The 24,100-nt window shown below is 41.7% G+C and overlaps 1 protein-coding gene across 4 annotated transcripts in view; it reads right to left on the bottom strand.

Annotated features, from left to right (window-relative positions):
• Positions 1 to 24,100, bottom strand: part of myo18ab (myosin XVIIIA b) — a 112,824-nt gene that overhangs the window by 77,612 nt on the left and 11,112 nt on the right. The window lies entirely within an intron of this gene.

Here is a 24,100-nt window from a genome sequence, read left to right as displayed (position 1 = left end):
TTGTTATTGTCTGAGCATAAGTCCCTAAATATTCACACAAACATACCGCTCTTCTAACAGCAAGGAAAGGTGCAGAGAGAGATATTCACAGTGCATACCCGTCACGGTAATTATGCTCTCGACATCAATATATCCATAAGTACATTACAAGTACCTACAGTGCCCGCCACTAATATTGGCACCCTTGGGAAATATGAGCAAAGAAGGTTGTGAAAATTTGTCTTTACTTTATAACCTTTTGAGCTTTTGTTCAGAAAATTCACAAAAAATACTCCTCTCATGGATATCATACAATTGCAAACAAAACACAAGTTTATCAAAAAATATATATATATTTGTTAAATTTAGGTGTGGAACAATTATTGGCACCCTTTTAGTCAATACTTTGTGCTACCTCAATTTGCCAAGATAACAGCTCTGAGTCTTGTCCTATAATCCTTCACATTTGGAGGTCCACGCTGGTGGACTCTCCTCTTCAGCTCATCCCACAGGTTTACTATGGGTTTCAAGTCAGGGGACTGAGATGGACATGGAAGGATCTTGATTTTGTGGTCAGTAAACCATTTTTATGTTGATTTTGATGTGTGTTTTGGATCATTCTCCTGCTGGAAGATCCAACCACGGCCCATTTGAAGCTTTCTGGCAGAGACAGTCAGGTTTTCATTTAATATCTGTTGACATTTGATTCCATGATGCCATGTATCCTAATAAAATGTCCAGGTCCTCTGGCAGAAAAACAGCCACAAAACATTAAAGATCCACCACCATATTTAACCGTGAGCATGAGGTACTTTTCCATATGGCTACCTCTCTGTGTGCGCCAAAACCACCTCTGGTGTTTATTACCAAAAAGCTCTATTTTGGTTTCATCTGACCATAGAACCCGATCCCATCTGAAGTTCCAGTAGTGTCGGGCAAACTGAAGACGCTCAAGTTTGTTTTTGGATGAGAGTAGAGGCTTTTTCTTGAAACCCTTCCAAAAACTTGTGGTGATGTAGGTGGCTTCAGATTGTGGTTCTGGAGACTTTCTGACCCCAAGACACAACTAACGTCTCCAATTCTCCAACTGTGATCCTTGGAGATTTTTTGGCCACTCGAACCATCCTCTTCACAGTGCGTTGAGACAATATAGACACGCGTCCAATTCCAGCTTGATTCCGAACATTTGCAGTTGACTGGAACGTCTTAATTATTGCCCTGATGGTGGAAATGGGCTTTTTCAATGCTTGTGCTATTTTCTTATAGACACTTCCCATCTTGTGAAGCTCAACAACCTTTTGCTGCACATCACAGCTATATTCCTTGGTCTTACCCTTTGTTATGAATGACTAACGGAATTTGACCCGTGTGTTACCTCAGATTTATACCCCTGTGAAACAGGAAATCACAATTGAACAACTTCCTGTTTCTAGTCACCCAGGTGTACTAAAACAAAAGGTAAAATATCAATGGGAATGTACTTCAAATATATTTGGTGCCAATAATTGTTGCACAACTATATTTAACAAGATATTTTTATAAACCTGTGTTGTGTTTGCAATTGTTTGATATTTCACGTAGCAGAGGATTTTTGTGAATTTGTTTTTAACAAAAGAGCACAAAGTATTGACTAAAAGGGTGCCAATAATTGTTCCACACCCATACTTGATTTTTTTTTATATATAAACCTGTGTTTTGTTTGCAATTGTATGATATCCAGGAGTGAAGAGTATTTTTGTGAATTTTCTGAACAAAAGATCAAAAGGTTAAACAATAAAAGACCATTTTTCACAGCCTTCTTTGCTACTATTTACCAAGGGTGCCAATATTAGTGGATGGCACTGTATCTACATGACCTTGATCATTTCTGCAGACCTCTATACTGCCTAGTGTGCTTGCATGTTCATTTACATAAGAATGAAGGTCACCGACATATTAGCCATTGGTGCTGCTTCTGTGCTCTCGGCTGCTCTAGGCCTGTAAAATTAACATTCCAACTTCGAATATTTGTCGAATTTTAGAGAAAAAAAAATGCACATTCAAAAGGAAAAAAAAATTGAGACGTGTAGAAGCACTAGCACTGATTTTAATTCAAACGTTGAAAAAAATGACATGATATTAACAATGCATTAACAGTGTTTGTTTTTTGAAGTAGAAAAATCTAGAAAGAATAGTTCTAGTGTTTGAAATAATCCAGTCAGAGTCAGTAATGTCGGGGATTGTGCCGCTTAAGCTGCTTGAGCTGAAGCTGAACACTGAATGAACGGCGTTAAACTGAAGCGCTTTACTAACGGGTTAACAAACTCACTCGAACACATCCTATACACACGTGAGATTAATCAGACGTTTACACAATATAAACCTAATATTACAACTAATGCACAAAATGACACGGATACACAAGTGACCTTAAATAAATAAAGCGCTAGGTAGAACGGGGAAATCACGCTGTGAATACGCTCTTTTTATGTAACGACGCACTAAATCACGGACAACGAATAACTAAAGCATAAAGAATTCACCAAATTTATTACAGTAAATGGTATTTATTGTTTTGGTTGTGTGGTTTTATTTTTATTTTCTAAACAGTGTTAAGAATTAAAAGTTCATTGCTCTTTGAAAGAGCGCACTTGCTTTATTATACTATTCTCATCATATGACTGGCATAACATGGTCTGAAAATGACAATGATATTGTTTATCGAATATATCTTCCAACATAAGTACAGTTGTGCCCAAAAGTTTGCATATCCCTTGCAGAATCTGCCAAATCTGCTAAACCCCATGATGATGTTTATTTAGTTCTGTCCTGAATAAACTATTTCACATAACAGATGTTTACATATAGTCCACAAGACAAGATAATAGCTGAATTTCTAAAAAAAATTACCCTGTTCAAAAGTTTACATACCCTTGATTCTTGATTCTTAATACTGTGTGTCGTTACCCGGATGATCCACGACTGTGATCAAAACAAAGAAAGCTCTATGACACATTAAGAGCCAAGGGGGATGTGGACATTGAACTGCCTATGTTTTATCAAGGCCTATCCTATTCTTATAGGAGACGTGTAGAGCAGCTGCCATTCATCCTCTTACCATCGGATGGCACAACCGTGCTGACACCAATTCAGTTCAGTGATCCGGTCACACGAGGGCGCTCTAAGCCTTATTAAAACGGAGATCTACAGTAGACTGCCCATGTGGTTCTAACAGAGGATCAATCTTTCAAAAAGCTGTTTGTTTGCCTTCCTTTCCTGCTCAAACAGAGTTAATTAGTGTGACTCAGCACCTCGTTACCAAATCGCTGACTTTAGTACGTAGAGAAACAGTACAGCGCACTTATTAAAGGTGTGTACGCAGCATCAGTAAAGCTTACATCTGTTTGTCCTGATGGCAGGCGGAGACAGGGAGACTTTAGTTTGGGGAGGAATGTGAGCTATGAGCCCATCAGCCAAAGATAATAAGAAGAGTATGCGTCCTGGAGCAGCCGAGAGCAACTGATGACCCTGTGAGCCATCGTAATGCCCCACCTCACCATGCCTTTTCTCACCACTGCCCACTCTCCCAACAGCCTCAAATCTCTCTCACACACACACACACACACACACACACACACTCTCAAACAACCAGCACCTACCAACCAGATTCAGAGTCACCTCTCACTACAGACCGAGCAGATCTGAAGATCTTTAGAGGACTCGGCTGATTAGCATCACAGACCTGTTGCTTGCGAAACCAAAAGAAAAGGCCAACAGTATCATTAGAGACATGGCTGCTGTGAAAGGCGTTAACTGGAATACCGTGACTATTTGTTCTAACCGCATATTAACCCAGAGTACGTCACTCGCACCCGAATGTACCTGAGGCTCAGACTTGCTCACTCATCATTTTCTTATGTAAGAAAGCAAGAACAGCCAAAACCTCACTGCACAAACATCAGCTGCTTTTCCAAGCAGAAAAAAAAGTCCACTTTGCACAAAAGGTGTGGCCAAATCAGTAGCTCAGTCGCCTGGGACGAGACGTCCGGAAAACGAGTCGGTTTAAGAAACCCAAAAAAAGAAAAGAAAGGGGTGGGGGTGGGGACACTTTTTATTGAGTATCTCTAATTGAGAATTTCACAAAACCAACAATTGTTTTTTTTTTTTTTTTAATGTATATTAAGTGCTTCACAGTGGGGTGATGGAACAGCTTTCGGGAGTCAGGTACACACAGGTACGTGGAAAAACTGACAAAACTGAGAGAAAAAACTTTGTGTGGTGTGAAGACAGCAAAACCTCACAGCTGACCAATAATGTGCTGATTGTGTTTGCTCCTTCAATAACAAATGTGCTTCAGAAGATTATTATCCTCTTGTTGAAGAGGATAATAATTATATAAATATTTGTTCCCCTTAGTCTGTATACAACGCACTTAACTAGCAAACTCACCATAAACTGTTACGTTACATTAGTGACAAAAACACGGACGCTCTCATGCAGACGGTCATATGATACAGTATTCACTGAACCTTGCACTGGACACCAAGTGTCTACATAAACTCTAGAGACTCTACACAGACTCGAACAGGTGATGTACAACTCGTCTAGCGTTCGAAACAAATCTTTCATTTGTGCACAGAACATAACACGACAGGCAAGATGTGTTCTCCCTGGGGACATCCCTGTGGAAGCATGGGAACTAAACCCACTGTGCCCCGGTTTAAGCCCACACTAACCACAGTGCTACTGTTCAGCTCGTCCGCCACACCCAGACAAAACTGCAGCCAGGTCCCCTGAAATAGAAATAAAGGCCACAGATAAACCTCCCACTCCCAGACACGATCCCTAATGGGCACCAGACGTCCTCACAGGCACACGACTCCATCCCTGAGACAAAGATTAAAAAGGCAGGGAGGTGGTGAAAGGGACGGGAGTGGCTGTGCTGAGGTCAGCAGTGTGACATCCAATTCACTGCACACTCCCACCACGATCATTTAATACCTCAACGAGCATAAAGACTCATAGTCATAGTCTTAAACGTGACACGGGGTCTTGATGTAAGGCATTTACACTGTGATATTTATTCCGGTTATATTACCAGACCTGACAACAGTAAGAGTACGCTAGTACGAATAGTCATTTAAAAACAAACCAAATGAGCAGCATTCTTCTCCCCAATAAAACAGGAGATGAGTCAATCTAGATGTGAACACAAAATTATTTGCACAGGGTGTAAATCTGCTTGGTGGGAATGAAAACCTGCACCCACTCCGGCCCTTTCCGGATAAGATTGGACACCCCTGGACAAGATGCTCTAAGCTTACATAGAGCAATGTAATTACTGCCTTTGTCAACTGCTGTGCTGCACAAAATTTAAAGAGCATATAAACATCAAATAGTCACGTGTTAACTATGCTATAAAGGACAGAGCTGATTCCAATCCTCCAAAATGCTAACAGTACACCATTTCCTGCTGAGAGAAAATTCTCCATAGACACATTTCATGACGTTTATTTAGGTGTCGAGGAGACTTGTGCAATGTCTGACGTTGCAAAAATAAATAAATAAATAAAAGATGTACATGATTATATGTGTATCTTTGATATATACATATGATTATATGTATATGATTTTAAATGGACCGTTGTATTTGTATAAATGGACCGTTGTGCTTTATATGTGAAATGCCCTAAAGTTTATCCCATTTGAGTGAAGCATTACAGATCAAAGACTGTTGAAACTGGCTTCAACAATATTATTTCCCCACTTGGTTCCACACACACACACATTATATAAAATTTTGGATCATACAGGTCCGCAGTTCGATCCTGAGCTCGGGTCACCGCATGTTTCACACGCTTCACGCGCCTGCTTGGGTTTCCTCTGCGTTCACCGTTTTCCATCCATCGCCCAGAAACACACCAGTAGGTGGACTGACTAGACTAAATTGCTCGTAGGAGTAAATGTGTGCACGCCTGGAGCCCTGAAATGTACCGTGAATCCCCGCCTCAGGCCTAGTGTTCCCAGGACCGGCTCCAGATCCACCGCGATCCTGACTAGGATAAAAGGTCTACAGCAAGGATATGAAACACATCACTGAGAAGGAGTGGAGACACGCCAATGCAGGCTGCATTACACAGCTTCTGATGCGCTCAAAGTCATGTTTTGTGTGTTAGATGCTCAAGGGAGCAGAGTGTGCGCAAACACACATGCAGCCTTCTCATCATGTATGGAAAATCTGAACATCCCCACAATCTCAAGTAGACACACCTGGAGCAAGATCTGCACTGAGCTATTCGTTTTAAGGTGATTCATAAAGACGTACGGCTAATGCTTGAGCGTGTTTAGGCTGCGAGACTGCTTGTCTCATCTTGAAAGCATCAGAGCACTTCTTCATGGTCAGTCATGGCTGAATGAGCTGGCTACGCTTGAGGGTTCAGAGGCAGGGATCAGAGGCAGAGGCAGAGGCAGATCTGGGTCACAGTTACAGACAGACCCCAAAACACCCACCCCCAGCCCATTTCAATACTTTATAGTAGGCAGGCTATATAAAAAGGTCCAAAAGGAGATTTGCTAGCATGTTTTTAAACACACAATATGCTGGAAAAACTGCAGTGCCTCATTGAGCAGAGCCACCTCGATGACAGATATAAATAATCAATTATTTACGTGAATAATTTAATAAACAATACAATAATTATCCAATCTATTAAAGGCAGGATGCCATGAACTTTCTGCTGATCTTGTTCAGAAGTTGCACAGAAGTCAATCAGATTTGCAACCTTCAAGATTCTGAAGCTTGTGAACAGAGACATGCACAAAGAGCATGGCACCGTAGCTCTCAGAACTTGCCTTGACAGCTCGCCTTTAGTTCATCGAGTCTTGTGGACCCATTTTCTTGCCCTCCTTGTTTTCTCCCGTCTTCCCCGGAGGACAACCAAAGCCAGAACCTTTTTCGGTTTGTTTGAAATTTAGTTACATGCTGGATTTAGAAACACGCAGACGGGCTAGCTCTACGAATGATCCGTTTTCAAATGCGTCTTAATGACGTCAACTACCACTTCAACCTTGTGGTAAAAACTCTCATCGTTCATACGGTGCGTCTACTCTCGCTGTGAACACAACCCAAAATGCTGATCATCTGGAGGCGCCCGAAAACAATATATACAATAGAACAATCACTTTCTATTTCAACACACGCCAAAGAAGGCAATCATAACGCAAGCGTGTCACTTGACACTGCTTCAAGATGCCACAAAACGCTTCGGAGTAATTTCATGTCGAACCCGTATGGTGTAAACAAATGACAGTTAAACTGCAGCCTGCTCCGGCACACCAACCCAAAATCACAGGCAGACCTTATTTGGGAAACGGGCTATTTCGGTCTTTGCTAATCGATGTGGAATGCAAAATATGCTTCAATTTATACAACTTGGAATATTTCAGACTCAGGTTTTTTCTGTCTCTGGACACACAACCAACCAATCAGAGTTGCTTAGCAGTGTTAGAATGAGCTACTCAAACACTATTCAAATCTTCATACTCATGCATTTACAGATTTTCATGCAAGTACAAAATGTAATAAGCGTAACTGTGTGTAAGACTGGAAAAAAAAAAGTATATATTTTATATATACTAAAACTCTGATGAGCTGCACACACACTCCGAGTGCAAGACAGTCACATGGGTTTACTATGTCACACAGCAACCAGCCTAAATAAAATATAAATCTTCTTTACAGTGTCAGTTCGGTTGTATTTTTAAGACCTTTGAAACGTGAATTTAAGACATTTTAATGCTAATTAAGGCCTTATTTTTACATTAAGGAATTTAAGACTTTTTAAGGACCCGCGGAAACCCTGAAAAATATACATACGCATTCGGCATGCTACATAGCTCCAGTGATTAAAACTTTCAAGCAGTTTGACAGCCCTAGAGCAGTAAACAGCAATGAGCAATGAGCGAGGCTTTGACCCGTGCTGATGAGGATAAATCAATCACATTTGAGCTGCTCACTGATACTGGAAACGAGTCAGATATGTGGTAGAGGTCGTCCAATGATCGGTTTTGCCCATTAATCAGCACCGATAACAGCTTGCTGGAACTATCAGTTATCTGCAAAAATCCAAGCTGATAGTTTTCCCGGTTGCGTCAGAGGCTGAGAAGAGTCCCCTGTCATTATTTTACTTAGAGTGTAATGTTTTCATCCAGTATTAATATCGGTTGATTAATAGGTTATCGGCAGATACTGCCCAACTTAGTCATCAACATTGGTACAGTCCACTTTCTAATATGTGGCATTACATAGTCAGGACAGAACACGGGAAATTCAGGGTAAGAGCTCTGTTTGGACACAATGTCAGCGTACAGCCCATAACAAGCCACCATTTTTAATGAAGTTGTAATAACAAAGAATAATCCAGTCAAACTGTTTATACATTTCATTGCTGAATGAGCGAACTCACCCATAGCAGCTTGTATTGTTAGCACTTATAGAGCAGTATTAGACTTCTGCACCAGATGAACAATCGGCATTTGAAGCGATGTGGCTGGTGCTGAAATGCCAGGCCTCTGAGCTGGCTCTGTATTCAGTGAGGAAGTGTGTCTGTGTGGTCAGAGTCAGTGCAGACACACTGCATCCTGAACATATCTCTTACACATAGCTCAGGTTCTAAAGGAAGAGTAAACACAGCCCTTCATTACAGGGCAATCTCAAACACACATACACCCTTGACAGACAATACCTGTTTAAAGTAAGAGCTGGCACCGTTCCTAATGTTTGGAGGGAAGATGACTGCAATGTAGTTTATTTTGACTTGTATGTGTGTGTTTGGTTATACGGAGCCAAAAGCATACTTTAAGGAGATATTAACCTGTCTGGTATAAATTATTTGACATCTTGGTTTTACTGTAAGCTGACTTCAGTGTGAGGGAAGTGCATGTAAAGCCTTTCCATTACTGACTGGCCTAACACACAAGTAATAAATTATTTCAGAGGCATGTTAGCCAGCAGGCTAAGCACTTCCTGCATGTACTTTTACTGTAGTGCTCATTCAGCAGCTACACCAAAGCTTTTAAGAGAGCTTCCAATCAGTTCCATAATTTACTGGACAATAAGTCATACCGGAGAATAAGACACATCAGAATAAGAAACAAACACACAAATAAATCAATTAAAAATGTAAAATTAAATAAAAATAAATAAAAACACTACTTAGGCCAAATTCACAAGTATCCCACAATGCATCTCATAATGCAGTAAGGTCACATTCATCCATTTTCTGTACCGCTTACCCTACACAGGCTCGAGGGCGAGCCTGGTGCCTGTCCCAGGGGTTTTGGGGCACAATGAGAGGGACACATTGGACTGGGGGGGGGGCAGCTCATCGCAGGCCACAGTCACACACTGATTCACACACTACAGACAATTTAGAAATGCCAATCAGCCTACAGTGCATGTCTTTGGACTGGAGGAGGAAACCGGAAAACGTACAAACATTGCGCACACAGGGGAGAGGTGGTCGAACCCCCAACCCTGGAGATGCAAGGCAGAGATCACATAGTGACATAATACAATGCTCTGAAAGAGTAATCAGATTTCTTGTTTTGGGGTATTTCTCATATTAAATAGTTTTAGATTTTCAACCTGAGTAGACACACAGTACAGTTATTTATTTATTTTTTATTGAAGCAAAAAAAGTTATCCAACACCTATCACCCAATGTGAAAAACTAACTGCCCTTTAAACTTAAAATCTGGTTGTGCCACCTTTAGCAGCAATAACTGCAACCAAACACTTCCGATAACTGCAGATCAGTCTTTCACTTACTTCTAGGACTAGGACTTACTCCTATGCTTCGGATCATTGTCTTGCTGTATAATCCAGTTGCACTTGAGTTTTAACTTACGGACTAAAGACCGGACGTTCTCCTTTAGGATTTTCTGGTAGAAAGCAGAATTCATGTTTCCCTCAATTATTGCGAGCTGTACAGGCCCTGAATCAGTAAAGCATCCCCACACCATCACACTTCCACCACCATGCTTGACCACACGCATGATGTTCTTTTTGTGGAATTCTGTGTTTGGTTTACGCCAGATGTAACGGGACCCCTGTTTTTCCAAACAGTTCCACTTTTGACTCACCAATCCACAGAACATTCTCCCAAAAGGTTTGAGGATCACCAAGGTGTGTTTTGGCAAAATTCAGACGAGCCTTAATGTTCTTCTGGGTTGGCAGTGGTTTTCACTTTGCCACTCTACCATGGATGCCATTTTTTCCCAGTGTCTTTCTGATAGTGTAGTCATGAACAGTGACCTTTATTGATGCAAGAGAGGCCTGTAGGTCCTTTGATGTTGTCCTTCGGTCTTTTGTGACTTTCTGAATGAGTTGTTATTGTGCTCTTGGAGGAAGGTCAGTCACTTCTGGGAAGGTTCACTACTGTGCTGAGTTTTTCCATTTGGAGATAACGGCTCTCACTGTGGTTCTTTGGAGTCCCAGAGCCTTTGAAATAGCTTTGTAACCCTTCCCAGACTGCTGTATTTCAAATCACATTCTTCCTCATCATTTCTGGAATTTCTTTCAATTTTGCAGAATGTGTTACTGGGTAAGACCTTTTAACCAATTTCATGCTGTTGAAAAAGTTCTATTAAGTGTAGATTTGATTGAACAGGGTTTGCGGTAATCAGGCCTGGTTGTGTCTAGTCCAGCTGAACCACATTAAGAATGCAGTTTCATAGATTTGGGGGATTAGTAACTATGGGGGCAAATATATTTTCACACAGGCCCAGTTGGTATTTGATAACTTTTTTTTGCTTCAATAAATAACTATCATTTAAAAACTGTATTTTGTGTTTACTCACGTTGCCTTTGTTTTAATTTCTGAATCAATTTAGTATGAAATATACACAAAAACAGAAGGAATCAGAATGGGAGCGAATACTTTTTATACAACGGTACTGAAGCCGGCAGCAATTGAATTAACTACACACATGCAAGTACCGGGAATGAGACTTTTTTTTTTCTAAACATTATACAGTATCTTAGTTTATAAAGCACGTGTGCATATACTGGCACATAAATACAACAAATGCGCAGATACACCACAAAGCCAACTATCCCTATTGTATCTTTCCTCTGGCAAAGACATCAGCTGTCAATGTTTCAAGCACCTCATTGAGTCATTCTAATGAAATATGCTTGAACTGTGATCTTCCTTAGCGTTTACAGACATGCCCTCCTCTAATCCTGCACAGTCCCTGACTCATTTATAGACCATGTGCCATTCATTGCCGCTGTAATGGCACAGTGCCTCAGTGTAGCTTTGTTTAATGTAACCGCTCACTCATGCAAAAACATGCTCGACTGTTCTCCATCACTCTGCAGCAATCTGGCTAGGCTGAATCAGCAGGGTTTATACAGGGAACTCCAAAAACTAGTCAGTACCAGAGCCATCTCAGTTCCAGTGTAGTGTGCGCTGTCCTTGACATGCTTCCTGACAGTAATGAACTAACTGCCCTGCCTCTGCCTCGAGCCAAACACGTATCGGTTAGTAAACAGCAGTGTGATCTGGGGCTCTCGCTGAATAAAGAGACATGCTAACATCTGCTGCTAGCAAACACACACTGAGCTGTTTGTTTGCCTTTGGTCCAGGGGAGCAGAGTGTGTTAGATCCAGCCATCCATCCTGGTCAGGAGGACCAGGGACATCTCCATCGTTTAAATGTTAATCAGTTAACTCAGAAATGTTGTAAAGATGTCAATTAAACATCACTGAAGGACATGTTGAGTCTACAAATCTCTCTTATCTCTTTACTCTCTTCTACAATGTTTCATTAATTTTGAAAACTCCTCAAACCACTTTAGCTTTTGAATATAATTTAAATACTTTAAAAAAAAAAAAAAAAAAAAAAAACATTTTAATAAAAAAATTTTTTAATCAATACAGCATCATGAAAAATTGTTTTTATAATTACAATCATTTTGGTTGTGTTTTGAACATACATAATCACTTTAGCTCTGGGTTGCACTTCCCAAAAGAATCAATAATGAGGCTGAAAGTGCAATATGACACTTGTTTTTGAACATTTGAAGCAGCATTACTCTGTCCGGTAAGGATTTCAGGATTTTTTGTGATAGCTGCGGCCAAAAAATGCTTTATTTTGCAGTGACTTTTTTCAAATTTTGCCATGCAAATTGCATGTTTTTTGTGCAATTTGCATGAGATTTTTGTGTTATTCAAAACTATCTTGAATTGTTCAATTTGCAATCGTTTGAAATTGTTTTGCATGGCCTTGATGTTTGTATCACCATGATGTTTGTTGGTAAATGAGAGATTTTAGCTGTATTTATGTTCAACGTACATTAATCGAAGAGGCTAAATGCACGTTGTGATGACATCAAATGACGTTTTTGGCCCGGATCCACGGAAAATCTGCAGTAATTCTGAAACAATGCAAGAGCCTCGGAATATTTCGGAGTTTGCTCGATTTTGCGATTTTGCGCTAATTTCTGCAAGAAAATCCTTGAGGGACTGATTACTGTGTGTGTGTGTGTGTGTGTGTGTGTGTGTGTGTGTGTGTGTGTGTGTGTGTGTGTGTGTGAAGAAGAAAATTATTCTGAATAAATAAAGCACTGCTTCAAACAGCTCAGGAAAGAGCAAAATATTCCTTCAATCCACAGCGGTCAGGTCGGAATCCGTGAGAGTTTTTCGGACATTGTTTGTTGACATGAAAGAAGGTCCACTTACTATCAGCGGCAGTGTTGTGAAGCCAGCGGTGAACCAGAGGCAGCATAGTATAATAGGAGGCTGAAGTCGTAACTAGTTACAGCCTTGATCCTGACATTGATAACATCACATTGGCCAGGGGTTCCCTCCAAAGAAAACACGCTGTCGCCTGTGTTAGGACTCTGTTAGGATAATGAAATGTTCCAGAACATTGTGGGTCCTCCAATGCTACACTACACTGTGTTTATAGGAAAAGCTCTTTCCTGTGTCTGAGGAGTTAATGACAAGGGTTTCAATTTGCAGTGGAGAGGCTGTCCCACAGGACTGAGTTATAACAGAGCTGCTCACAGCATGCCACCTCTCTCAGGCATGCGGAATCGCACAGAAGCCATGGCTGCACTGAAAGTCCATCAGGAGATGTTCAAAACACTGACTACAAAAACCTAGACAACATCCTGTGTAGGCAGATCTGAAGACGGCAGTGGTGAGACAGAGTGGTTAAAGTTCTGGGGTAGTGATTGTAACACTGTGTTAAAATCCAAAAACTGACAGAACCACCATGTGGCCGTTGCACAAGACCCTTAAGCCACAATGACTCGGCTCTATTCTTGGGTTGCATCCAAATCACTCATAAAAGAGTCTTTTATAAAAAAAATAAATAAATAAATGAATAAATAAATAAATAAATAAAAGGGGCCCCCTTCGCTTATGAATGCCTGTGCAGCAGTGTGCATTTCACTTTCGGATTAGCGGCAATTCGTGGGGCGGCAGTTGCTTGAATTGCGGGTTCATTATTATTCTTAATGAAAAACACAACAAAACTATACAATGAGAAACGTGCTTATATTAAACATAGAACTTCTGAAACCGAATCCTCCGCCATCGTCTTGTCAGTCAGCTCGGGTCACTCTCGTCACGTGATAAATGAAATCTGACTCCTGCTGATCTGTGCTGCGACTCGGCTCATGCTGAATTGAGCAGACGCTCTCTAACGGAACTAAATGATTTTGATTACTATAAAAAGGCAAAAACGACAGTGGGGGCGGAGCCACGGTGGGCAAATGATCGGTAATCATGTGTGCGGCCTGAACCCGGGAACACCGGCTATCGCAGCAAGCCTAGTATAAGCCGTGTCCCAGTCAAAATGGCACATGACATCAAACGCACATAATGCGACACCGCTAGCTTCAGCGGATACCCAGAGTCAAGGACATGAATTTCTTCAGTTTACTGTGTAAGTCAGCGTTACCTTTTATACCCAACATGACTTCAGTCACCATCAGACAGAGGCGTAACTGTCAAGTGACCACGGATAAAAAGTGTGCGACCTCCAAGTCCTCTAAGGCAGGAGAGTGTTTTATATTAAACGCTGCGAATAAGATAGTAACCTGTAAACTTTACAAAGCGGAGCTTGTGTGACACGGAAACACGACAGCGATGCACAAGCACAAACTTGTGTTTACATCTAAAATGCTCCACTGTTTGCAAAGGGTTAGGGAGAACTGATGCGAGTTGCTTAAAAGGTTCCGTTTAAATCAAGTTTATTGTTCTTAGAAGTTGTTTAAACACAAACATATAAACTAAGGTTAATATAACGATTTAGTCTGAAGTTTATATTTGTAACACTCAGTTTGTGGCTTTTATTTTTGTGCATTTTTTTTTTTTTTATTCGCTTAATCGAGAGAGAAACGAATCCGCCGATTCATCGATTCTGAAAATAATCGTTAGTTGCAGTCCTAGTTCACATTAAACCTCAGAATGGGGAAAACATGCGATCTCAGCGAATTTGACCACGGCATGGTAACTGGTGCCAGGTGGGCTGGTTTGAGTATTTCAGAACATGCTGATCTTCGTGGTGAGCACAAAAGTATCTTAGAATGCACAAAGCATCAAACTTTGTGGCAGAGGGTCTATGACGGCAGCAGATCACGTCAGGACCCACTCCTGTTTAGGTTTAAAATCACGCCTCTCCGTTTCCAAAACCAGCAATGGCTGATAGTTTAATCGAGTGAATTAATTCCGTCGACCCTGACCCCACCCAAAAAAATGTGAATGTGAAGCAGCATTTTGTGTCTAAGCAACCAACACACACACCCTCTTTTACCCTCTCACACACGCGCGCGTCTTTTACCAACATGTTGGGTCATGTATTTGCTGAGAGGGAACGCGGGTATGGCTACGTGACTCTCTTCTCACAGCAGCCTTACAGTCGTAAGTTCTGAAGTTCACACTTTTCCTTCGCTAGTTTCAGTGGCTTCCCCCCAGCTACCCGCTTCATTATGCACGGAGCCTGCAGCGGCTCTCTTTAAATCATTAACAGTCATGAGTTTGGCTACACTCTGGGAGATCTGCAGTGTCCCTGTCTGCACCCGAAGGACACAGGCTTTTCAAATTCTCATCCCAGTCGACTAAGGGAAATATCCGATCCAAAACAATCATTCATTTCTGGTGATTTTGTAATTCCCTCTGTTCTAGTTTTACACTTTATAACGACACACCAAGCACCATACTCGAACACACACACACACACACACACACACACACACACACACGCACAGTCACAGCAGCAGCTCCAAACATCAAGGCTCAAGTAAGTCCATTCCAGGTCTGTTCAGATGATCCCACCATCCTGAGCAGAGCAGCACAGGACAGTCAAAGTGTAGGAGGATTAGCTACATTTATGAAGCCTCAGGGAGCCACCAAGTCACACCTATAACTGGCGCACCAGTCTGGAGGACTGGGTTCATGTTGGTAAGCCAGAGCACCACTGAAGACCTGATGTGTGCATGGGAGGAGGTGAAAGAGAGTAGGATTTCTTCTGTACCCTAACTGCACTCACTCCCTCCATCCAAACCTCAGACCACACCGTTGCAGCACACTATTTTTCTTTGATTCTCCTTCTCATGATTCAATAGCACGATCTCCGTATTGGCATGTGGGACTAACCGGTCGCACGTATACAGAACTGGCACCGATCATTGCCCGCTCGCGTTCCGACGAACACCAGAACGTGGAAAATACGCACGAGTTCAACAGTGATGGAGAAACGATGAAGCTTAGGTTGTGGTACAAGTCTGAAGCATGTCATTTGTGGGGAATCGGAACATGCTGGTGCAATGGGACTTCAGCAGATTCGAGCCTCCGGTTTCACTGCCAGATCAGTGAGTTCCAGTTAACCAGATATTTAAGGCATGCTAACTATTTGTTAAAAACCGTTACGCTCTGGCTTACAGAGTTTCTCTTATGAAAGCTTCGTTGCAAGATCTGAAACCAGACATATTAGGAACATTATTAATGATTTAAGGCTATGATATTCGGGTTTCACATCAGAGTAGCCCTGTTCAATTTGCGTGACAAGCATTTGTTTTTTTGTTGTTTTTTTTACAGCAGAACACTTACGTATTTCAGTATGTAAAGATATTCACAGCTGAGATAAAGCAGTGAAAGAGATTTCAGATATTAAAGCAATATTGAATTTTTAAATCCAACGTTGAACTGGTTATCTGTCAGTATGTTTACATGGACAACAATATTCTGATCAATTTAAGACATGTGGAGTATTCCTGTTTTAGTCACATTATCGAAGTGCATTACAGACATGTACACACCTTAATCACACTATTAACATCATATGGGAGTTTTCACCACATTTTGCGGCAGGACACGTACACACACGGCAGTGTTCGACCGTATGACGGCAAACAAGAGAGCATCCGAAACCGTGTCCGGGACCGCGTACTTACCCGCTATATAGTAGGCGAGATGCATGTATTTCAGCTACTATATAGTAGGTAAGTATGTGGTTTCGGACACAGCCCACAGCTTTAAGCAGTCGTCTATTTACATGTACGGCATGACTAATAATTAACTGCACTTGAAGCTTGCGTAAAATTATGGCGTGGGGACGTAATGACGTGTGTCGTTAATCACTCGTGTGATCGCTATAACATGTCGTGTGATCATTATAACATGCAACACGGGAACATGAAAGAAATATTCTAAACACGACTCATGTAAACACCTTAATCATAATAATGAAAATGCAACACATAATACATCCAGTACATGAAGACAGCAGTGGTGGCACAGTGCTTAAACTTCTGAGTTAGTGATCAGAAGATTGCGAGATTTAGAGGGCTTTCACACTGGCAGTTTAGTCTGAAACAGAGCACGGTTTGCATGGAAAATTGGTAATGAGGAAGCTGTCATGCCATGGTACCAAACCCAAGACTACAAGCAGGAGGTTGTACTGGAATCGTGCCATGATTCCCGTAAACGTAACTCATGCTCAAGTCCGCACTTGTTCAGGAAGTAACGTGTTTTAGCCGATGACATCATCATTAGTTTCCACAACGCACGTGTAGCCTGAGCGGCAGGGGAATGCGGTAGGACACGGTATAGTCCACTGCTGCGCATGACATCTGCTGCACACAATAGCACCAAAATAGTAAAAATGAAAAATGAATAAAATCCAGGCGAGTGTACACAGCGGGTGTATAAGCCTCATATAAATGCACTAAAACGCACACAATGCTAACTCAACTGCTCCAGTGCACCATGATGCCAGATCACATGCCAGAGAGGCATAATTTGACTCCAGTAACAGATGTGAAACCCAGGCTTGATATCTTCCTGAAGCTTAACAGAATATCCAAAAGCCAAAAGCTGTTTAAAGGTAATTGATGGGCTGACCGTATGGGATGGCCTACACAGGTAATGTCACTGCTCTTTCAGCTTGGGGGGAAATGTTTGTACAGACATGCAGGGCAGCAACATGTCATATCTTCCTCCTCTGAGGCACTGCCTCCAGACTGCCTGCAATAAAGAGCAGTCTCGTGATCAGCATTCAGTCTCACAGACTAGAAATGCATCAATAAGTCACCCTAAGGAGTCATCAGAAGACAGGCGCTCACCAGGATATTCAAATTCAGTCAACATGGCCAAGTGTACAAGCACTCGCTTTAGAGGCTTGTAGCCAGCGGGAACAATAAACTATGAGCCATCAGGAATCAGTGGTATTTCTACACAAACCACAACCATACTGAACTGCGTGGAAAAAGAACAAGTCTGGAGACAAAGAGCATTCCTTTCCCCATCTCACTACACACGTCTCCTGTTTCCAGGGGGGAACTGCATAAAACATTACACAACCTTCCACTACCAGTAAGAAGTAAGACTCGTGCAGCCAGTAAACCCATTAAACCATGACGTCCTGGCCAGTAATTGTCATGTACTGTAAGCGTACTCGAAGCGTTTTGGAAACAGTGAAGTCGTCCTTCTCACAGAACAGATACCGGGTGCTTCTAATTTCTAGAACTGCGCCTCCTCTTTGCTTTCTTTTCATTTCCTGCTTCTTACCACCTTCCTCCGAGAAAGCTGAGAAAGGATGCAAGAAAAGAAAAAATAAACGTATTACTAAATGAAACGTTCTTGCTAACTGACGCATCGCTTCAGAAAGACTTTAGTGAATTCGCTTACTGATGTTTCCCAGCTGTATTACCTCTATAATGAATCTGCCTACACATTAGGGCTGCAATTAACTACGTTTATATTATATAGGTATTTAAAATATTTGCATTATTTTTTATGGATGCACTAATAATTAAACTACAGTACTAAATGAATAATAAAATCTCCTTTTCACTGCACCTTACGGTTTCCGTTACTCGCTGCATTGAGACATTGTTTTACTCATATTTACTTTAATCGCATCGTTTTAATTCGACATCTACAGACATTACAGATCTTACTTGCGCTCCCACTGTGCATACACCAAGTGAGGAGCAACGCAACGCGGCCTCGTTACGAACAGATCGCTCTCGTTATAATAAACAACAGAAGTTATGTTGCAAGCGTGCAAATACAACTTATAATGACAAACTTGAATTAAACTAGACCTTTTAAGCAACTCACACCAGTTCTCCCTAACTCTTTAGATATATTTTAGATATACACAACCAGTCAAAAGTTTACACACACACACTCACTCATTATTTTTTCCCTCCACATTTTAGAATAATAATTAAAAAAAAAGTCATCAAAACTCTGGACTAACACAAAAGGAACTATGGGAATCATGTTGCGATAAAAAAAAAAAAAAAATCAAATTAATTTAATATTTTAGCATCTTCAAAAGTAGACTCGCATTCATTAAAAAAATTTCCCCTATCTTCCCTGTTCTGTATTTCATGCGAACTGTAGGCAAGTGCTGTGTGCAGATTATTGTTACACTACAACGCGCTCTAGTCTTTTACATAATCAGTTAACAAGGCCAGTGGACTTGCACTGTTTCAGACAGGAACAGTTGAATACATGCTGTACAGGTAGAATACAAGTTGATACTCTACACTCCCCGACCCCTTCCTGTGTGTTTAACACTAAATCTAGAACAGCTCTGTATCGAGTCCAGTCGACAATCAAACCCCAGATCGATCTGAGCCAAAAGAGGTGAGTATACAACGGGGTGGAGGAAGCCAGAGGGAAATTCTCTAAGCGCAGGCGAACAGAAGGTCCCTTCTCTGCCCCAGAGAGTGGTGGTCAGCCACTGACACTTCCCCATGGCCTTTATTGCTTCATAAGGCGGGCCAGACAAAACCTATGCAAAATGTTAATGTCTCCTAAGTTCCTGCTCAATAGGGGGTTTTGTCTTTTTCCTCGAGAATGACGTGCAAACTGACAAAATTCCAAATGACAAAAGGCGGGGATGTCCGAGACATAACGGCGGAAAAGGACACGGGTCCCGGATGGGCAGGGTCCAGCGCAATAGGCCACCATGGAAAGCTGAGCTAATTTCTAATGCCACTGATGATAGTGCCTTCCTGACGGGAAGCATCTAACTACTTCTAGGCATCTCTATTCTTGTTAGACTCAGCCTTCTCGTACACTTCCTCTAGAGACTTCCCGACTAATTGAGACCCTCAATGATTGAGAAAACAGGTGTCCAAGAGTAAGTTCACTACCAAGAAAGAATTCCCGGAAACAGTGACGTTTTGGTAGCGCACAAACATGTTTTCTGCTTGGAAAGCGAGGTGCACTTATATGAATGAATCTTCATGATGACTGGATAGACAAGAAGCTGACAGACAGACTGACTAAAGGGCAGTAAAGCTCATTTAACATCCTTGAATCTCTAAATATATACATTAGAGAAGACATGACACTTAGTAAAAATAACCATCATAAACTATAGCCTTCGCATATTTCAATGATCAATACAATCCTTAAAGCATACATAGTCTGAAGAGTGAAAGAATTAAAGGATACCTGACTGACCATAAGTTTCTTACGAACAGTTTACCGGTTTTAAAAGAAGGCAATTATTAAGCAGAGACATTAACACGAAATGCCGTTCTCTTCTAAACTTTGCTCTCGGTTGTGTTTTAAACCCCACCTCTGCACTGCTCTCTCCAAAGACCCGGTCAGGAAGTGTCATGTTTGTTCCAAAGCAAATTCCACAGATGCCAGAATAGAAGTTAATCGAGGAAATGTTTCCGGCATCAGTCACAGAGCTGAACCACACGTCAACATTAAATCATAAACACACAAACAAGTCCTAATCGACATTGCTCAACACCACTCAGGGACACATGTCCAGAATAAGACCTGGAAGGCTCACATGGGTAAAGTAAATCAAAAGAAAGCGTTCTTTAGTTTGTCCCTCTGAGGGAACCCTTAAACACTCCCTGTAGACCCACACAACAAAATATTTCCCTATTAGAGAAGAGTCCATTCACTAGCCAAAGAATACATTTCTAAATGTGTGTCTACAAAGGCTGGATCAGAATCGAACATGAATGCCAGTGTAAATATGCCGAGCCCAAGTGGCATGCACAGCATGAGCAATTGCCTTTATCTGACTGCCATGCAGGACTTCCTGAGCATGCTCAATTACTTCCCTCACTTCACACTCTAGGCTGGCACACCCAGCAAAGCTTTATCTCCCCACCCCTCAACCCCCTCCCAAAAAAATAAAATCACCACTACTTTAAAGAGCCCTAGACAGTGATGCATGAGACCAGAGTACCATTATAAGAGCATCAAGGGTAAATATGTAACCAGGAAATATGAATCAGTGTCTCACATGTCTAGTTTTATTGTGGAAAGGGTAATGTTGCAATTGAGATCACTACATTAATACTGTAATTACCTAATTTACAACTTACAAACTTGTGTTTGTTACTATAAGTGTGCATCAGGAGTGGGATCCCACAGGACCCCCCCCCCAAAAAAAACAACCTCTCAAGACAAAGAAATGCCAAACTCAATGTAGGAGCATGCTAGACAGGAAATATCGCTCAAACTTTCTGCAGGACAAGGGGGGCTTGGTCCAATTTTCTGCAGGACAAGGGGGGCTTGGTCCAATTTTCAGCAGGGGTGGACGAGTTTTCTGCAGGCAGGACCGGTCAGACTTTCAGTGGAAAAAGGTAGGATTGCTCAAAGTTTCTGCAGGAGTGGACGGGATTGGTCAAACGTTCCTTGGGACCAGGCATAACTGGTCAAACTTTCTGCGGGAGCAGGGGAATTTGTCAAACATTCTGCGGCGACAGGTGGGATTGGTCAGATATTCTGCGGGAGCGGGCAGGATTGATGGAAATGTCTGAGAGTAAGCAGGATTTGCCAAAATTTCTGCAGCCATAATTCGTCAAACATTCTACGTGAGTGGGCGGGACTAGTCTATCTTTCTGCTCGAGTGGGCAGGATTGGTTTAAAGTTCTGCAGGAGTGGGTAAGACTGGTCAAACTTTCAGCTGGGGTGGGTAGGATAGGTTTTTTGGTCTAACATTCTGTGCATGCAGGCAGGACTGGTCACACTTTCTGCAGGCAGAAATAGTCAAACATTCTGTGGGAGTGGGCAAGACTGGTCAAGAATGTTTGAAGGGAAATGTAGGTTTGTTCAAAATTTCCTTTGGGGAAAAAAAGAAGAAAAAAAAACGCCCTGCAGACTTCTGCATTTTACTTTTATACTATACAGTCATGTGACAAAATAAGTACATCTGAGGCCAAGGGTGTATTTACTGTTTCCACAGAAGAATCACACATCTATTGATGTTTCTGTTGAATAAATAATTGAAAACGCAAATTTTTCTTGTGGTTTTGTTCAAGTATATCAACTTCATTAATAGGCACCGTTTCAAAGATGATCAAAAGTTTGCTCATCCAAATACGTCAAAAAGCCAACAATTTCCTGACAGATGACAGTTGCTCGCCCCCCCTTCCTCCCCTGCCTTGCCCTGCCACGCCCACTCCCCGCCCTTCTTCTCACAGCCAACCACACCCATTTAAGTTGCATTTTTCAAGAAGATTGTGAGGTAGACTTGAGCTGAAAGAGGGGGGTTTCACGACCCTTTAAACACCAGAGGGGAAAATAAGGAGTTCCTGATTTATACAATCATCAAGTTGCAGCAGCAGGGCAATCTTTACGAGGCAATGAAAAACACTGCTGTCACCTATAGTTTTGCAAATGTGCAGTTACTGGAGTGTAGTTTTCGTGCTGGGGAAAAGAAAGGGGAAAATAAATGCTGCTGAGCTCAGAAAAGGTTATGTTTAAAATCAGAAATCAGTTAAGACGGTTTTGATCAAATTAGAGCCAATCAGATCGGGAGTACTTCCTGAATGGAGCTCTCAGTCTTGGGAAGTAAAATAACACTGCCTGGGCCAAACGCAACAACAGTGGTAATTGTGTGCGGGAAGAAGGTTCGGGGCTAGTGACGTCTGTGTGCTTGTGTGCATTTACTCAGACTAATGCAAATTCACAACACATGACAGACAGCACTATCAATACGACTACAGGCCTGAGCAGAACAGGAGATGACCTTTGATTCTAACACAGTTAATCTGCGTAATGGGCCAGAAGTGGGAAACAAGAGCCATCTTGAGTACTGTTAAGTACCGTGTTAAACACACAGTGTCTAAATCCCATCAATCTAGATATAACTGGTAGGATGCCACCGTACCAAGCAGAAAGCCTGGCCTTGACAATTCTGTGACAGAGGTTTTACAGATGCATAGATACAACTGAATTTGGCCAATCCGGCTCCCACACTGCGTAGATGCGATGGCAAAGCAACAGAAGCACTTGTCACTATTACAGAGAATAAAAATAAACTGTCAGTGATGATGGGGTCGAGAATGGGTTGTTTTACTGGCAGGAGGGTAAAAGAATGACATCCAAAGTTAAACTGGATGAAGGGGAAGGAAAATTCTCTTAACATGTCACAGATGGTAGCCACAAAATAAATAAATAAAAACATAAGTGGACTAACAGTATTGATGTGAAATATTCGACAGGGCACTCTCCAACGAATGCAGGTTATCCCACACTAACTGCTCGTCTTCTTTTGGACCCCTTCCTGCATAAATCCGATGAGTTCAAATTACATAAAGGCCCAACAAAGGCCATATAAAAATACAACTCGGCTCAACTCTCAGAAAACTGAAAAGGAAATGATTAGTAGCAGTGGAAAGCTGTCTCTTTAACTTCAAACTATGTACTGAGAAACAAAATAAAAACCATAATAATAAAAAAGATGATGCCTTCTGATCCTACAGACTGGCATCATGCCCACTTTGAAGTGTGCTAGCAATAAAAATCATTACATCATATTCATAACACCAAGGTTTCAGAATGGCAAAATGTGCGCAGCCTGTTTACCTTTCTGACTCGGGCAGGTCAGTGGAGGCAAAGAGCTCTCCAAAACGCACACACGGGAGAGCGTACATACCAGTAGCAGGTGACTTGCAAAACTAGTATTATATTACCGTTCGGATCATGGTTTCAGCCTGCATATTGAACAGAATGCTCAGCCTTTGGAGCCAAATACGCACGAGTGTCCCTGTACCTGAAGGCTGAGCGTGCAGGCACGTCTGCATCTGGAACGCAGCTGTGGGCAACTTGTAAGTCAGCACCACAGCGGGTAAGATGGAGTACATTTACATGGAGCCAGAGAAGCCCAGCAATGTGTTGTGTATCGCATTGAAAGTACACACATATCAACTCTCAAACACTCAATTCGCTCATTCCCCAAACTAGCAATAACGCAACAGACCATAATCTTTATGATGCACTTCAGATTTCACTGATTAATTCAAATTTTAGAGTAAATGCTCATCAGGGAGTTAAATAAAGAAAAGAATCGAATTCTGTTAGTGCTGCCAAAAGCTAAAAGCACATGGTAATGTCAAGATTTGGTGTAGAGGCCAGTTGTCATTCATGACTGGCATGACATCATCAGGAAATAAGGAAAAACAAGACCAAGCAAATATATTCAGCATCAATGAAGACATCTTGGTCAGTCTGTGAACTGAGACTTATTCACCTGTTGAACTTCAGGAAGACTGCAGTAGAGATTTCCTGAAACAGTCACAGGACATCCTGGTGACATTCGTGGAAGAATGAGGCGAGAAGGGAGATGGACCGACG

This window comes from Ictalurus punctatus, chromosome 17 (genome assembly GCF_001660625.3).
Source record: "Ictalurus punctatus breed USDA103 chromosome 17, Coco_2.0, whole genome shotgun sequence".
NCBI classification, from domain to species: Eukaryota; Metazoa; Chordata; class Actinopteri; order Siluriformes; family Ictaluridae; genus Ictalurus; species Ictalurus punctatus.
Note: the sequence above shows the minus strand (reverse complement) of the source record. Positions and strands in the feature narration are given on the sequence as shown.